Below are 14,119 nucleotides of genomic sequence, written 5' to 3'. Positions count from 1 at the left end.
TCTTGGAAGCTATTCCTCCTACCTTTTTGGAAGGGAGAGAGAACGTGTGCTTTGAAAGGTCCCACTGAATGTCTAACCATTCTAAGTGGCCTGATGGTTGCAGGCGAGACTTTTGGAGATTGACCCGAAATCACAGGTTGTCGAGAAATCGAAGTTCTTCCTTCGTAGCTCTGTTGCCTTCTATGGCCGACCGGGCCCAAATGAGCCAACCGTCCAGATAAGCCATGATCTGTATCTCTTGGTTCCTGAGTTGTACTAACACTGTCTCTCCCAGTTTCGTGAATATCCTGGGATCAATGTTGAGGCTGAAGGGCATGTCTTGAACGCAAAGGCTTTCCTGCCTAGGCGGAAACCCAGATAAGAAGAGAAGTTTCGAGCTATAGGCACATGATAATAGTCGTCGGAAAGATCGACAGAGGTGGTGACGGCCCCAAGGGGAAGTAAGGTCCGTACCTGAGAGATAGTCATCATCCGGAACTTGAGAGAATGTAAGAGTTAGCTCTGACAAGTCCCGGTCCACTCTCAATGCCGACAAGCCATTCTTCGGAATTGTGAACAGGAGGCCTTGGAACTTCGGTGATCGGTCCCGTTTGATTGCTTTCTCCTTTAGTAACTCTGTGGTGTACTCTTTCAGGATGGGAGTGGATTTCTGGGAGAAGGTCACTGGTGGAGGAGGAGGACCTTGTGGCCATTTCCACCTCAAACCTTTAGAGATTATGCTATGAGCCCACGGACCGAAGGTCCAATGGTCTTGAAAGTGGTAAAGTCTCTCCCCTACCGGGACCACCTCGTTGTGAGGGAGTGAACCTAGGTCCTTTCCTTCCCCGAGCCCCCTTTTTTCTAGGTCCGCCTCGATGGCGGAACTGTCTTCTACTCCTGTATCTTCCTCTCTGGTGTCCACGAAAGGAACCCGAGGGTTCGGAGCTAGGGCTGTATGCAGGCGAGGGCATCTAATCGGGGTTGGGCTGTGTACCTGGGGAATCAGTGAGGTAGCCCACCTGATGAGGGGGGGATCCGGATGCATAAGGGTCGAATCAGAGGAAGACTGTGATGACGAGTGGGTAACTGACTATTGATGGCAGTGACCCCGGTTCGTTTTGTAGAGGGCAACTCTCTGCTTCTTCTTGAAGAAAGCTTGCTTTTGGTCTTCGACCTTCTTTCTGGCAGTGAGGCCCCGCCTTTCCTGCAATTTTGGGTTGCTCTCGTATCATCTTGTAGAACCTTGTTCACCTCCTCCTGAGGGAAGAGGGTTTTACCCCATCAGGAGGAAACTATCAGCCTGCTCAATTCCTGTCTGATAGAGGCCTCAGACAGAACGTATTTCTTACAACTAACCCGATCAGACCACCAAACGTGTAGGTCGAATTGGAAGGGCAGAGATTGGTTCTTCATGAATATCCGAAACAAAGTCTCAGTGGGATAAACCGAGGCTAGGGTCTCCCCGAGGTGGAGTACGGCTCTTTAAAAGCTGGCATGGCCGAACCTTCTTTGTCAGCTTGAATAGTAAGACCTGTCCAATTATCCGTAATAGGCAAGGCAACATTGATGGCAGTTGTAGATATGGCGTATTCCCCGTTGTGTGGGGTGAGCTTGGAATTATCGTACCCCCCAGACCGACAACATCCTGGTCCAGACAGATCGGGCCTGCCCTTCAGGAAATAATACCGTTACCTTCGGTACCTTGTCTAACCTAACCAAGTCATGCTCTTTCAAGCGAACGAATCCGTTGAATGGGTATTCTAGTCCCTGAGAGTAAATTCTAGGTCCTCCAGAGGGGGGACGTCTATGCCATCCAGAGTTACAGTATAGTACCATCCATATATGGGACATGTAAGGCAAATTTCTATGTGTTGTTTTTATCGAAGGAGGTTACTTCGATACGCCTGGGGCTGTAGGGGGAGTCATCCGAGTTCCTGAATGGATCCGACTCACCACCATATCTTTGAGCTCCGTCATAGCTCCTTGGCTTGCCCTAGAATGTGTTGTATCTGCTCTTTAACCCTATCCCTGACTTTTAGCAGTCACGGTTTTATGCAAGGTAATATGAACATATGTCCAACCCTAGAGAGGACACTCCTAGGAAATAGGGTCTTCTAGATGGAGCATTCCTTCCAAACCTTGATACCCAAGGGCGGGGAGCCGCTCTTGCAGGCCGGAGAGATTCACCATTGTCCTGAAAGAAGTGAGGGGATTAGTGATGAAGGAGAAGACCGTTCTCCTCAATAAGCAATGCATACACAAATCCGGATCAAATTAAATCATCGCCAAAGTATACCAAAAAGAAACATTAGAACCAACTGACCTCATGGGTCAGGAATAGGGAGGACAGCTCGTAGCAGATCGTGCATGACTCCGGGAACCATACCACGTAGGCGGACCTTCTGTAATAGAAAGGAGACATAAGTCTGGATGTTCCTTGAAACTCTGGTTAGTGATCCTATTCACAGGCTGGGATCAACCAAATCAGTATAACTAAAAATAATGGCTATATTTATGCATATATTTAATTATAAATATGTAGTATAAACTAAAAATAATGGCTATATTTAAGCATATATTTAATTATAAATATGGAGAAATATGGATAAATATCCATACAACATCGTGTTCAAATAGAAATAAATTTCTACTCAGTACTTGGGATCGAACGCTAGCCCTTCTAATGAAAAGCCAGGTCGAAACCAACCATGCCATGAGAGGCTATCTACTGTTCCTTGAGACTCTGGTCAGTGAACAGATGAATCAATAGAATACTAATATCCAGTAACCACGTAACATGTAACTATAAACCTCATCGGTAAAATAATGTTAACCCCGGTTCTGAACGTCTGAGTCAGGGGTGGCCAACCTATGGCTCATGCGCCAACAGTGGCGCATTGCACGATTACAAGTGGCGCACTATACCCCAAAGATAGTAAATTGAATGACTTTTCTTTAAAATTGCTAATTATGTTCATATATTTTCATTAGGACTTTCAAGAATAGGTAATGAATATTATCAACGCAAATTCAAAGTGTCATTAAAGTAAGTACAGTTTACTTTGTATTCATGTTAAATCCTTTCCTTTACAGCTAAAACCAAAGATTGGCCACCCGTGGTCTGAGTGATCTCTGTTGCCACCGGAGATCCGGTGACAAAGGTCCGTCATAGTGAAAACGTGAACATCAGAGGTAAGATAATATTAACCTCAATGCTGAACGTCTGTGTGATATGCGGTTAAGCCAGAGATTCGATAAAAAAGGACCGTAATAATGAAATGGTGATTATTCATGAAAAAGGGTTCGTACCCTGGTTCTGATCGTCTGATTGATCTCTGTTTTTACCAGGGATCCGGTGACAAAGGTCCGTCAGCGTGAAATCGTGACCCTCAACGGTACGATAATATTAACCTCAATGCTGAACGTCTGTGTTATCTCCAGTGAAGCCGGAGATTCGATGAAAAAAGGACCGTTATAATGTAATTGTGATCAATCATGACAAAGGTTCGTGTGCAAAAGGCCTCAGCCGGAGTCTGAGTGGCGGATTTCACCGATGCACTCTAAATATCTGACTAGTTCTCACCCAATGAGTATCCATTATAGCAGAGTATAACTCAAGGCGGAGCTAAGGGTGTCGGCATAAAGCGATCCCAAATAATGACTCATACACTAACGTAACCTATTAATAGTGCTAGCTCTATTAACAGTAACCACATCAATAAAACGTGAATATCATTAAACGTAATATCATCAACTCGGAGAATAAGAGGAGGCAGGAATAACTCGTGATCGTATAAAACGGAAAACGGGAAATCCACCTCCTCTACTCGAGCTTAATAAAGAAAACGAGAGAAGGGGTAACTCGTATCTGTAGAAACGGAATACGAGCACTCTATGCTTACGCTCTCAAGGTTACATAATAAAAGACCAAAGTCACACAATAATATGATAAGAATAATGATAAAATTGTAATAACCAAGAACGAAGAATAACGACAACGTAACAATTAATTATAAAGATATAGTCTAAATCGAGCACCTTCCTGAGGCATGAACATAACTATAACAAAGACTAGATTGATATTCTTCGTCCAAATTGGACTTGCTAGCAAATAAATACCATAGTAAAAAACAATAATAAATAATGATAATAATATTGGTCATAAAACGTAAGTGATATAACCTAAATGACAAAGTACCAGAAGGGCAATATTAACTTGAAAAACTACCGAATCGAACAAAACCAAAATGGCTGCCGATACCGAGGACGGCCAAGCCTCTTCCAAAATTAAAATCCACATTACTGGAACGAGAACAAATGCCCGGTACTGAAAAAACTGTCAAAACAAACTATGGTACTTAACATTGGTAAAGGTGAAGTAGCAACGTCAGTCATGTTGAATTAACGACAATCACTTGCGAAACACCTAACAAAATAAATAACGACTTAGCGGGCAAGTCCAAAACAGAAGGATGACCTGGAGAGCGCGAGTAGTAGGTGTCGGTGGGGTAGTCCAACTGTATTCTCTAGGGCCTGTCACGGCCCTCCCCTTTGATGAAGGGATTATCTAAATGGAAGACAGCCTGTGAATAGTGGTTTACACACGCCCTTGTTAAATACACGACACCAACAAGGCGTTCGCGCGAGGGTTGTAACCTCTGCATTCCATGCTTTTATCTTTCTCTAGTATATTTGGAAGATTTATATTAGAAAAGTGTAAAGAAGGACCCTTTTCACCGGCCGTCACAGATCGACCCAGAAAAGCTCTGTTGATGGACCTTGATGCTTATGGAGGTGTAGACCCAATTGGTATTTTTCCTTTGTTTTTTATAAAGACAGCAGATTTCTTAGCTCCAAAGTTATCTGTTATTTTGCGCGTTAGCAAGAAGAGGAGCTTTTAGCACTTGTTGGAGAATTGGTAATGTTACTCCTCTATGTAAATGTGTTTGTGGTAGCTTAAGTCCCACTGATTACCGCCCAATTTCCATAACTCACATATTATCTAAAGTTTTTGAACGTCTTCTGGCAAAACGTCTTAATAGGTTTGCTGAAGGTAATCACCTAATCCCTAGTTTGCAATTTGGTTTTCGTAAAGGACTTGGAGCATGTGATGCCCTTCTTACAATCTCCAATGCTGTACAGAAATCCCTTGATTGTGGTCAGGAAGTTCGTATGATTGGCCTAGATTTTAGTGCTGCCTTTGACCATGTTAATCATGAGGCCCTTCTTTTCAAACTGAAACAGTTGGGAGTGGGTGGGTTGTTTCTTAGCATTATTATTGATTTTTTAAGTAATAGATCTCAAAGAGTTGTTGTTGATGGGCACCATAGTGATTTTAGGAATGTGATATCCGGTGTTCCACATGGTAGTGTTCTTGGCCCATTAATTTTCATACTATATACACATGACGTGGTTTGGCCTAGAAAACAAGCTTGTTGCATATGCAGATGATGCTACTCTCTTTGCATCAATTCCATCCCCTGAATGTAGATCTGGGGTTGGTGAATCCCTTAATAGAGATTTAGCTAAAATTAGTGCATGGTGCAAATTATGGGGTATGAAGTTGAATCCTAACAAAACTCAAAGTATGATTGTAAGTAGGTCAAGGTCGGGGGCTCCTCAACATCCGGATCTCAGTATTGATAATGTTTCTTTAAATTTGTACGACTTTTAAAATTTTAGGTGTGATTCTCGACAGCAAATTTACTTTTGAGAAACACATTAGGTCTGTGTCTTCAATTGCACAAAAAATTGGCTTATTGAGAAAGTCTTACAAGATTTTCGGTGATCAATCTATTCTGAAAAAGTGTTTTAATTCATTCATTCTACCTTGTTTTGAGTATTGTTCTCCTGTCTGGTGTTCAGCTGCTGATTCTCATCTTAATTTGTTGGATAGAAACTTACAGTCTATTAAATTTCTTATTCCTGATCTAGATGTTAATCTTTGGCACCGTCGTTCAATTAGTTCATTATGCATGTTGCATAAGATTTTTCATAACTCTGACCATCCTTTACATTCAGATCTCCCTGGACAATTCTATCCTGTTCGTAATACTAGGCAGGCAGTTAATTCTAATAGCCAGGCCTTCATCATGAGGCTCAATACTACACAGTATTCTAGAAGTTTTATTCCAGCTGTTACCAAGTTGTGGAATGATCTTCCTAATTGGGTAGCTGAATCAGTAGAGCTTCAAAAGTTCAAAGTTGGAGCAAATGTTTTTATGTTGACCAGGCTGACATAAGTCTTTTTATTGTTTATATAAGATACTGTATATCTGTTTTTGACGTTGTTAATAGTTTATATAGGACATATCTGTTTTGATGATGTCACTGTTTTTAGAATGATATATTTTAAATTTATTCTCATTTATTTATTTCCTTTCGTCACTGGGCTATTTTTCCCTATTGGAGCCCTTGGGCTTATAGCATCTTGCTTTTCCAACTAAGGTTGTAGCTTGGCTAGTAATAATAATAATAATAATAATAATAGTGATGCTAGAGTTAATGTGACTAAATGCATAGCAGGTTGTAGAGGTAGGGGTAGATTGATTGATTGAGAATTATTTGGCATCCTGACATCTAAGGTCATTGATGCCAGGATCATTTGCTATAAATAGGGAGGAAAAGGAAATTCAATTTAAAACAATATGAGTAAAGATGTCCTTATTAAAGTTAAATAGCTAATAAATCTAACAATACTGCTAGCATGGTACAACACATGTCCAAGAATTTTAGCAAGAATAAACTTGCCATCCTCACCTTGAGCCTCAAACAGATATTTATTTCTTAAGGTGCTACAAGTGAGGCATTTGGTTAACAAGAGCCCTCCTGTTAAAGGTACCAAACATGCATCGCAATATGGCTGGTGTTGCCCCGTCCTCAGAAACTCGTGTGTTAACCAAGTATGACCAATGCAGAGACAAAGAGTACTCCCACTATGCTATACCTCCAAGGAGATACAACATTTGTTATTTCCTCATCTTATTTCCATTTAAAGTATCCCAATGCTTTTGCCAATTGATATATCACAAACTCTTAATGCTCTAGTAAAAAAATCATTACAGAGGATGGGATAGCTTCTGGGTAACAATTCAGTTGCAGCATTCTTTGCCAAAAAATCTTCCTCCTCATTCCCAGACACACCTACAGGTGCCGGAACCCAACAAAATAGACTGGTTACACCCCTCGGGCCAATAATAAAAAGCCACTCTTAAAATCTTTAAAATGGAGTTTTTATGATAAAACAAAGTTTTATGAATACTTACCTGGCAGTTATATATATATAGCTGATATCTCTAAATCGGCAGAATTTTTCAAAACGAGGCAACCGCCTTGTGGTGGTTGGGAGGTAGGTGGTAACACCCGTCACAGGGTGGTCCAAGGAATCATTCCCGTGTTCAAGACTTCAGTTCATCTATGCCCGACCTGTCTCCTGAGGGGAGGTGGGTGGGCCTTCGAATATATATATAACTGCCAGGTAAGTATTCATAAAACTTTGTTTTATCATAAAAACTCCATTTTTATGAATAGTACTTACCTGGCAGTTATATATATATAGATGATTCACACATTTGGAGGAGGGAAACAGACAGTAAACATCGTTGGGGAAACAACAAAAGAGTTGTAGGAGATAAAAACACCTTGATTCCTTGCCTGCTAAGGTAGCTGATTCAAAGGTACAGCCTTTAGAGTGGCTTTCCCTTAGGAGAGTTTATCCAGGAGTAAGCCTGCAAAACTGCAAAAAACTCAATCGAGTCTGTCAAAGGGATAAGACCAACAACTTGACTAGACTTCAGAAACTACCTTCGCCCCATATAATAAAAACTGCAACCTTATTAAAACTAACCACCTAACCCTGCAACATAGACATAAACAATCTATCTAGACTGAGGGAACCGCACCACAAGACGAAGTCCTCAGACTATCATAAAAACACAAACCCTCATACATGCATATAAACCAAGGTTGAATGGGGTTATTAACTCCTTTGCCAAATACAGAAACCGTAGCTATGTATGGGCCCAAGGTATAGCACTAGCCAAAGTCTACTCTCACCTCTCTAAGTTAATGAGAAGCGAAGACAGAGTTGCTCCTCCAGAAAATAGCATCCATGAATAGCCTAACTAACATATATTCCTGATATGCCAGAGAGGTAGCAATGGCTCTCACTTCGTGAGCCCGTAATTTCAACAGGGCGAAGTGTTCCTCCTCACATAAGAGGTGGGCTTCCTTAATTTTCTCCCTCAGGAAAAAGGACAAAGCATACTTAGACAGGGGTTTTTGGCGGATCTTTCACTGAACACCATAACAAGTTGGATGCACAGCTCACGTTCATAGTGTGAGCCAAAAAAAAAAAACTATGAGGGACCTAACTGGGCAGAGGAGTCTTTCCTTCTCTCGACCCACTAGGTTCGTGAGGTTAATGACATCAAACGTCGTAGGACAGGGTTACGAAGGGTTCTCGCTCTTTACGAGAAAGATGAACCTTAAGGCACAAACTGCCCTATCCTAATTGAAGCTCACCCTCTTCCCAATCGCCTGGACTTCGCTGACCTCTTGGCATTCGCTAGAGTCATAAGGGAGAGGGTTTTCTTCGCTACAACTCGAAGAGAGGCTAGCGAGATAGGTTCAAATTTCTTGGAGCACAGAAACTTAAACACCACATCCAGGTTTAAGAGTACCTATTACGTCGTCTGAAAAGACCCAATGAGGTCCTGCAAACCTTGATTTTGGGACAACTCTAGGCCTCTATGCCTAAAGACGGCGGAGAGCATACTGCTGAATCCATTGATGGTAGAAACAGCCAGCTTAGCATCCTGTCTGAGGTACAAGAAGAAGTCTGCAATCTGGCTCAGAGAGGTAGTGGATGGGGAAACTTGTGCCGCCTGCACCAAGCTCTAAAGGTCTCCCACCTAGATTGGTAGACTCTTTGTGAAGAGATCCTCCTTGCTCTGGCGATAGATTTCGTCGCTTGTGCCGAAAAGCCTCGAGATCTGACAAGCTTCTAGTCAGTCTGAAGGAAGTCAGTTGAGAGCAAGGGGGGTAAGATGATACCTCTCGAAGTGGGGCTGTTTGAGAAGATCTGGACTTGCCGAAGTCTTCTTGGGAAGTCCATCAACATGCCCATCACTTCCGAAAAACCATTCCCTAGCAGGCCAGAATGGAGCCGCCAGGATCATTAGCCCCGAATCGAGGAGAGCGAATTTCCTGAAGACCAGATTGATGATCTCGAACGGGGGCAACGCAAACATGTCCAACCCCGTCCAATCCATCAGGAAGGAGTCCACTGCTACAGCTTCCTCGTCCAGGACTAGGAAGCAGCAGTAGGGGATCCTCTTCTTCCAGTTGGAGGCAAAAAGGTCTGTTACAGGTCTGCCCCACAACATCCAGAGACTGACAGACTTGCGGGTTGAGAGACCATTCTGAGGGAAAAAAACCAAGTCTCTTCCTGCTGAGCAAGATTGCCCCGATGTTTCTTGCCCAAGAACAAACCTCCTTCCTAGATCCAAGAAATCAGAACGAAGGCGTCCTTGATCTCGACACACGATTCGACTAGTGTCATCACGAAGTCCTAGTTTCTCATGTTCAAAGTCAAGCCTCATGCTAGAACTTCGACGTCGAGCGTCCTGAAAGACGAGGCGCCGATCGTCCTGTAAGACGTGGCGCCGATAGTCCTGTAAGATGTGGTGCCAAAAGTCCTGTAAGACGTGGAGCCGAGAGGTTAACACAGCAAGACGCTGAACGTTCTAAAAGACAAGGTGTTGAGCGTCCTGGTGTCAGAAGAGACTCTTCTTGTTGACAGGAAGACCTAATTATTTGATAGGCTCAACGTTATCTAAAAATCCAGATACAGGGACGCTCTGATTTCTCCAGAGAGCAGTATTCCGCTACATAAAGCAAAAGTTACTTGAACATGAGAGGGGCGGAGCTGAGACCAAAACACACGCCCGAAACTGACCCATTCTACACCCGTTCCTCCTTGTAAACAAACTTCAGATAAAGTTTGATTGCATAGCCTGCCACAAAAGTAATCCTCCTTTAGAAGAAGTACTGACCAAAGGTCTGCTCCCCTCTTCTCCAAAGATTTTGAAGTCTCCATGGAGAACTTTGACTTCTGAACGAAGGCGTAAAGAGCATTTACGTCCTGCTCCTCTCCTCTCCCAGGCTCGCCAGAAGTAGCAAAGTCTGGCTCCTACTGTTGTTAGTCATCAAAGGTTTCTGTTTTAAGAAACAAAAATTAATATACAGTGAACCCTCGTTTATCGCGGTAGATAGGTTCCAGACCCGGCCGCAATAGGTGAAAATCCGCGAAGTAGTGACACCATATTTACCTATTTATTCAACATGTATATTCAGACTTTTAAAACCTTCCCTTGTACGTAGTACTGTTAACAAACTACCCTTTAATGTACAGAACACTTAATGCATGTACTACAGTACCCTAAACTAAAACAGGCACAAATATTAAAGGCGATTTTATATCATGCGTTTCCTAAACACGCTAAAAAGCACAATAAAAAATGGCAACCAATGTTTTGTTTACGTTTATCTCTGATCATAATGAAGAAACAAACTGGAGGTAGAGCTTTGCTTATTACCCAGACATATTTCCCATACTTTTACCTTAGAACTACATCACATCTTCCTACTTTAGATATATATATATATATATATATATATATGTATATATATATATATATATATATATATATATATATATATATATATGTGTGTGTATGTATATATATATATATATTTATATGTATACACATATACATACCTACATATATACATACATACATATATACATAAATACATGCATACATATATATATATATATATATATATATATATATATATATATATTACTGTATATATATGGGTTATGGAAAAAATCCGCGAAGTGGTGAATCCGCGATGGTCGAACCGCGAAGTAGCGAGGGTTCACTGTATTCTTAAAGCTCCATTAATGACCACGTGAAAACTCAGGGGGTGGGGAACATGGAGCAACAGAACTTAGGATCCTCTCCTTCTGTTAACCTCAAACAATTCAACAGGAGAAAAGTGATCACTAAAGTCATCCTAAACAAAGATCTTATAAGACGTGGCGTCGCCCTGAAAGGACAAGGCGGCAATCGTCCTATCATCCTGAAAGACGAGGCTGCCCTCGTCCCGAAAGACGAGGCTGCCCTCGTCCCGAAAGACGAGGCTGCCCTCGTCCCGAAAGACGAGGCTGCCCTCGTCCCGAAAGACGAGGCTACCCTCGTCCCGAAAGACGAGGCTGCCCTCGTCCCGAAAGACGAGGCTGCCCACGTCCCTTAAGACGAGGCTGCCCTCGTCCCTTAAGACGAGGCTGCCCTCGTCCCTTAAGACGAGGCTGCCCTCGTCCCGAAAGACGAGGCTGCCCTCGACCCGAAAGACGAGGCTGCCCTCGTCCCGAAAGACGAGGCTGCCCTCGTCCCGAAAGACGAGGCTGCCCTCGCCCCGAAAGACGAGGCTGCCCTCGCCCCGAAAGACGAGGCTGCACTCGTCCCGAAAGACGAGGCTGCATTCGTCCTGAAAGACGAGGCTGCATTCTTCCTGAAAGACGAGGCTGCATTCGCCCAAGACGAGGCAGCATTCGCCCCCTGAAAGACGAGGCAGCATTCGCCCTGAAAGACGAGGCTGCATTAGTCCTGAAAGACGAGGCAGCATTCGCCCTGAAAGACGAGGCTGCATTTGTCCTGAAAGACGAGGCAGCATTCGCCCTGAAAGACGAGGCTGCATTCGCCCTGAAAGACGAGGCTGCATTCGTCCCGAAAGACGAGGCAGCATTCGCCCTGAAAGACGAGGCTGCATTCGTCCCGAAAGACAAGGCTGCATTCGCCCTGAAAGACGAGGCTGCATTCGTCCCGAAAGACGAGGCAGCATTCGCCCTGAAAGACGAGGCTGCATTCGTCCTGAAAGATGAGGCAGCATTCGCCCTGAAAGATGAGGCAGCATTCGCCCTGAAAGATGAGGCAGCATTCGCCCTGAAAGACGAGGCTGCATTCGTCCTGAAAGACGAGGCAGCATTAGCCCTGAAAAACGAGGCTGCATTCGTCCTGAAAGACGAGGCTGCATTCGCCCTGAAAGACGAGGCTGCATTTGCCCTGAAAGACGAGGCTGCATTCGTCCTGAAAGACGAGGCAGCATTGGCCCTGAAAGACGAGGCTGCATTAGTCCTGAAAGATGAGGCAGCATTCGTCCTGAAAGACGAGGCTGCATTCGCCCTGAAAGACGAGGCTGCATTTGCCCTGAAAGACGAGGCTGCATTCGTCCTGTCTTGAAAGACTTAGCGCCGAGCGTTAAGGCAAAATGATATTCATTATGCCGCTCGGCGCGTTCGGTTCCGACCAGAGTTTTCATAAGGCCGACTGGCGCTCTGGGACAAAAACCGAGTCAATGATGGTTTGTAAGTATTGATATTAGCAGCGAATATCTATGACTTAAAGTATTGCCATTAAAATCAAAAGTGATGCAATGCAAAACTCTAAAGCAGTGTAAGAATCTTAACGTTCAACGCTCTTTGCTTTCCCATGGCAAGGGCGAGCATTCTTGGGAACGTTAACAGGAACGCTCGCGAGGGCGTTTGCTCGTGAGCTAACGCCTCTCGTTTCCTTTCGCCGATCGACGTTCCTTCTCCCATGGGCCGGGGAGCTTGGAAGAGGTCTAAGGCTAGGAAAACAACGTCCCTGTGCTGAAAGAATCCAATGCCTAATTTAGCACTGAAAACTTGCACTATTAAACTCTTACACAAAAAACCATAATTAGTCCTGCCCATTGTGAGAGAACTTATTCTTCTGCCACGGGCTTGAATGAGAAAGCAAAATCGTCTCTAGTACTTGCTATATAAACTGTAACAAAATATTTTTATAAAATATTAAACAGACATTTCCATAATAAAATAAACTTTCAAACATACTTGCCCGGCGGTCACAAAAAGAAAAAACCACCGGGCAAGAGTTGAGATTAAAAATAGATGTTGAAGACACTCACCCGGTAGTTACATATAACCACCGGTAAAATTAAATGTCATAAATACCTACCCGGTAGTTACATACAAACGCCGGGAAAGTTATACGTTAAAGATTAAAATGAACAGAAAAAAGGGAAAACAAATGTAATCCACAATTAATTCAAAGGGTTTTCAAAAACAAGAGAGTTGTAATAATAAAAGAACAGATATAGCAATAACGTATCTATATATATAAATGTAAACAATAGGAACAAATAAATGAAAATGCTACTAAAACTAGAATTCCCATAGTTGTTGTTGGAGAATAATAGCCAACACTTTAATTCCCATATCGAAAAGAACGCTACCAAGGCATGTTGGGACTGCACCGATAGTAACGAGTAACAGCGTAAATCAACCATACGCTAGTTCTATTTAATTTATGAAAATAGATCGATGATTTAAAGAACGAATACCAAATGGACAAATATTTCTTTAGAATTTTACATTAAAAGTTAAAAAACTTATATAAGTGGAATTCCTCCCATTCTTTGCATAAAACAAATAAAGAGAATTTGCAAGACATACATGAAGATTAAGTCCCACGACTGTGACGTCATAGAGTTGCCGGAACGTATTTCCGTCATCAGGATGAAAAACTTTGCACCTAAAATATAGTGCACAAACAAAACCTCTGCATACAAACTGTGAGGATCAACCGACAGTTTCGGTAACCTCACCTTGCATACATCACTTGCACAAACACCAAAATTAAGTTATCACTCATGATAAACAAAGTAAATAATAATAATAAAACACGATTGCCAAAACCCTAAATCAGAGTACTTCACCAAACGAAGTCCAAAAAAGCGAAGAAGGGAAAATTATTTGAAAAACTCTCAATGGTGGACCGACGATGTTCTCGATCCAGCCGGCAGAGATGAACTGAAGTCTTGGACACGGGAATGATTCCTTGGACCACCCTGTGACGGGTGTTACCACCTACCTCCCAACCACCACAAGGCGGTTGCCTCGTTTTGAAAAATTCTGCCGATTTAGAGATATCAGCTATATATATATAACTGCCAGGTAAGTACTATTCATAAAAACTAAAGTTACTAAAATCAAAAACTTCTAAAGCTTGTAGGACACTTTTCGCATCAC

This window comes from Palaemon carinicauda, chromosome 30 (genome assembly GCF_036898095.1).
Source record: "Palaemon carinicauda isolate YSFRI2023 chromosome 30, ASM3689809v2, whole genome shotgun sequence".
NCBI classification, from domain to species: domain Eukaryota; kingdom Metazoa; phylum Arthropoda; class Malacostraca; order Decapoda; family Palaemonidae; genus Palaemon; species Palaemon carinicauda.
The sequence above is the reverse complement of the archived record's forward strand: the minus strand, read 5'-3'. Positions refer to the sequence as shown.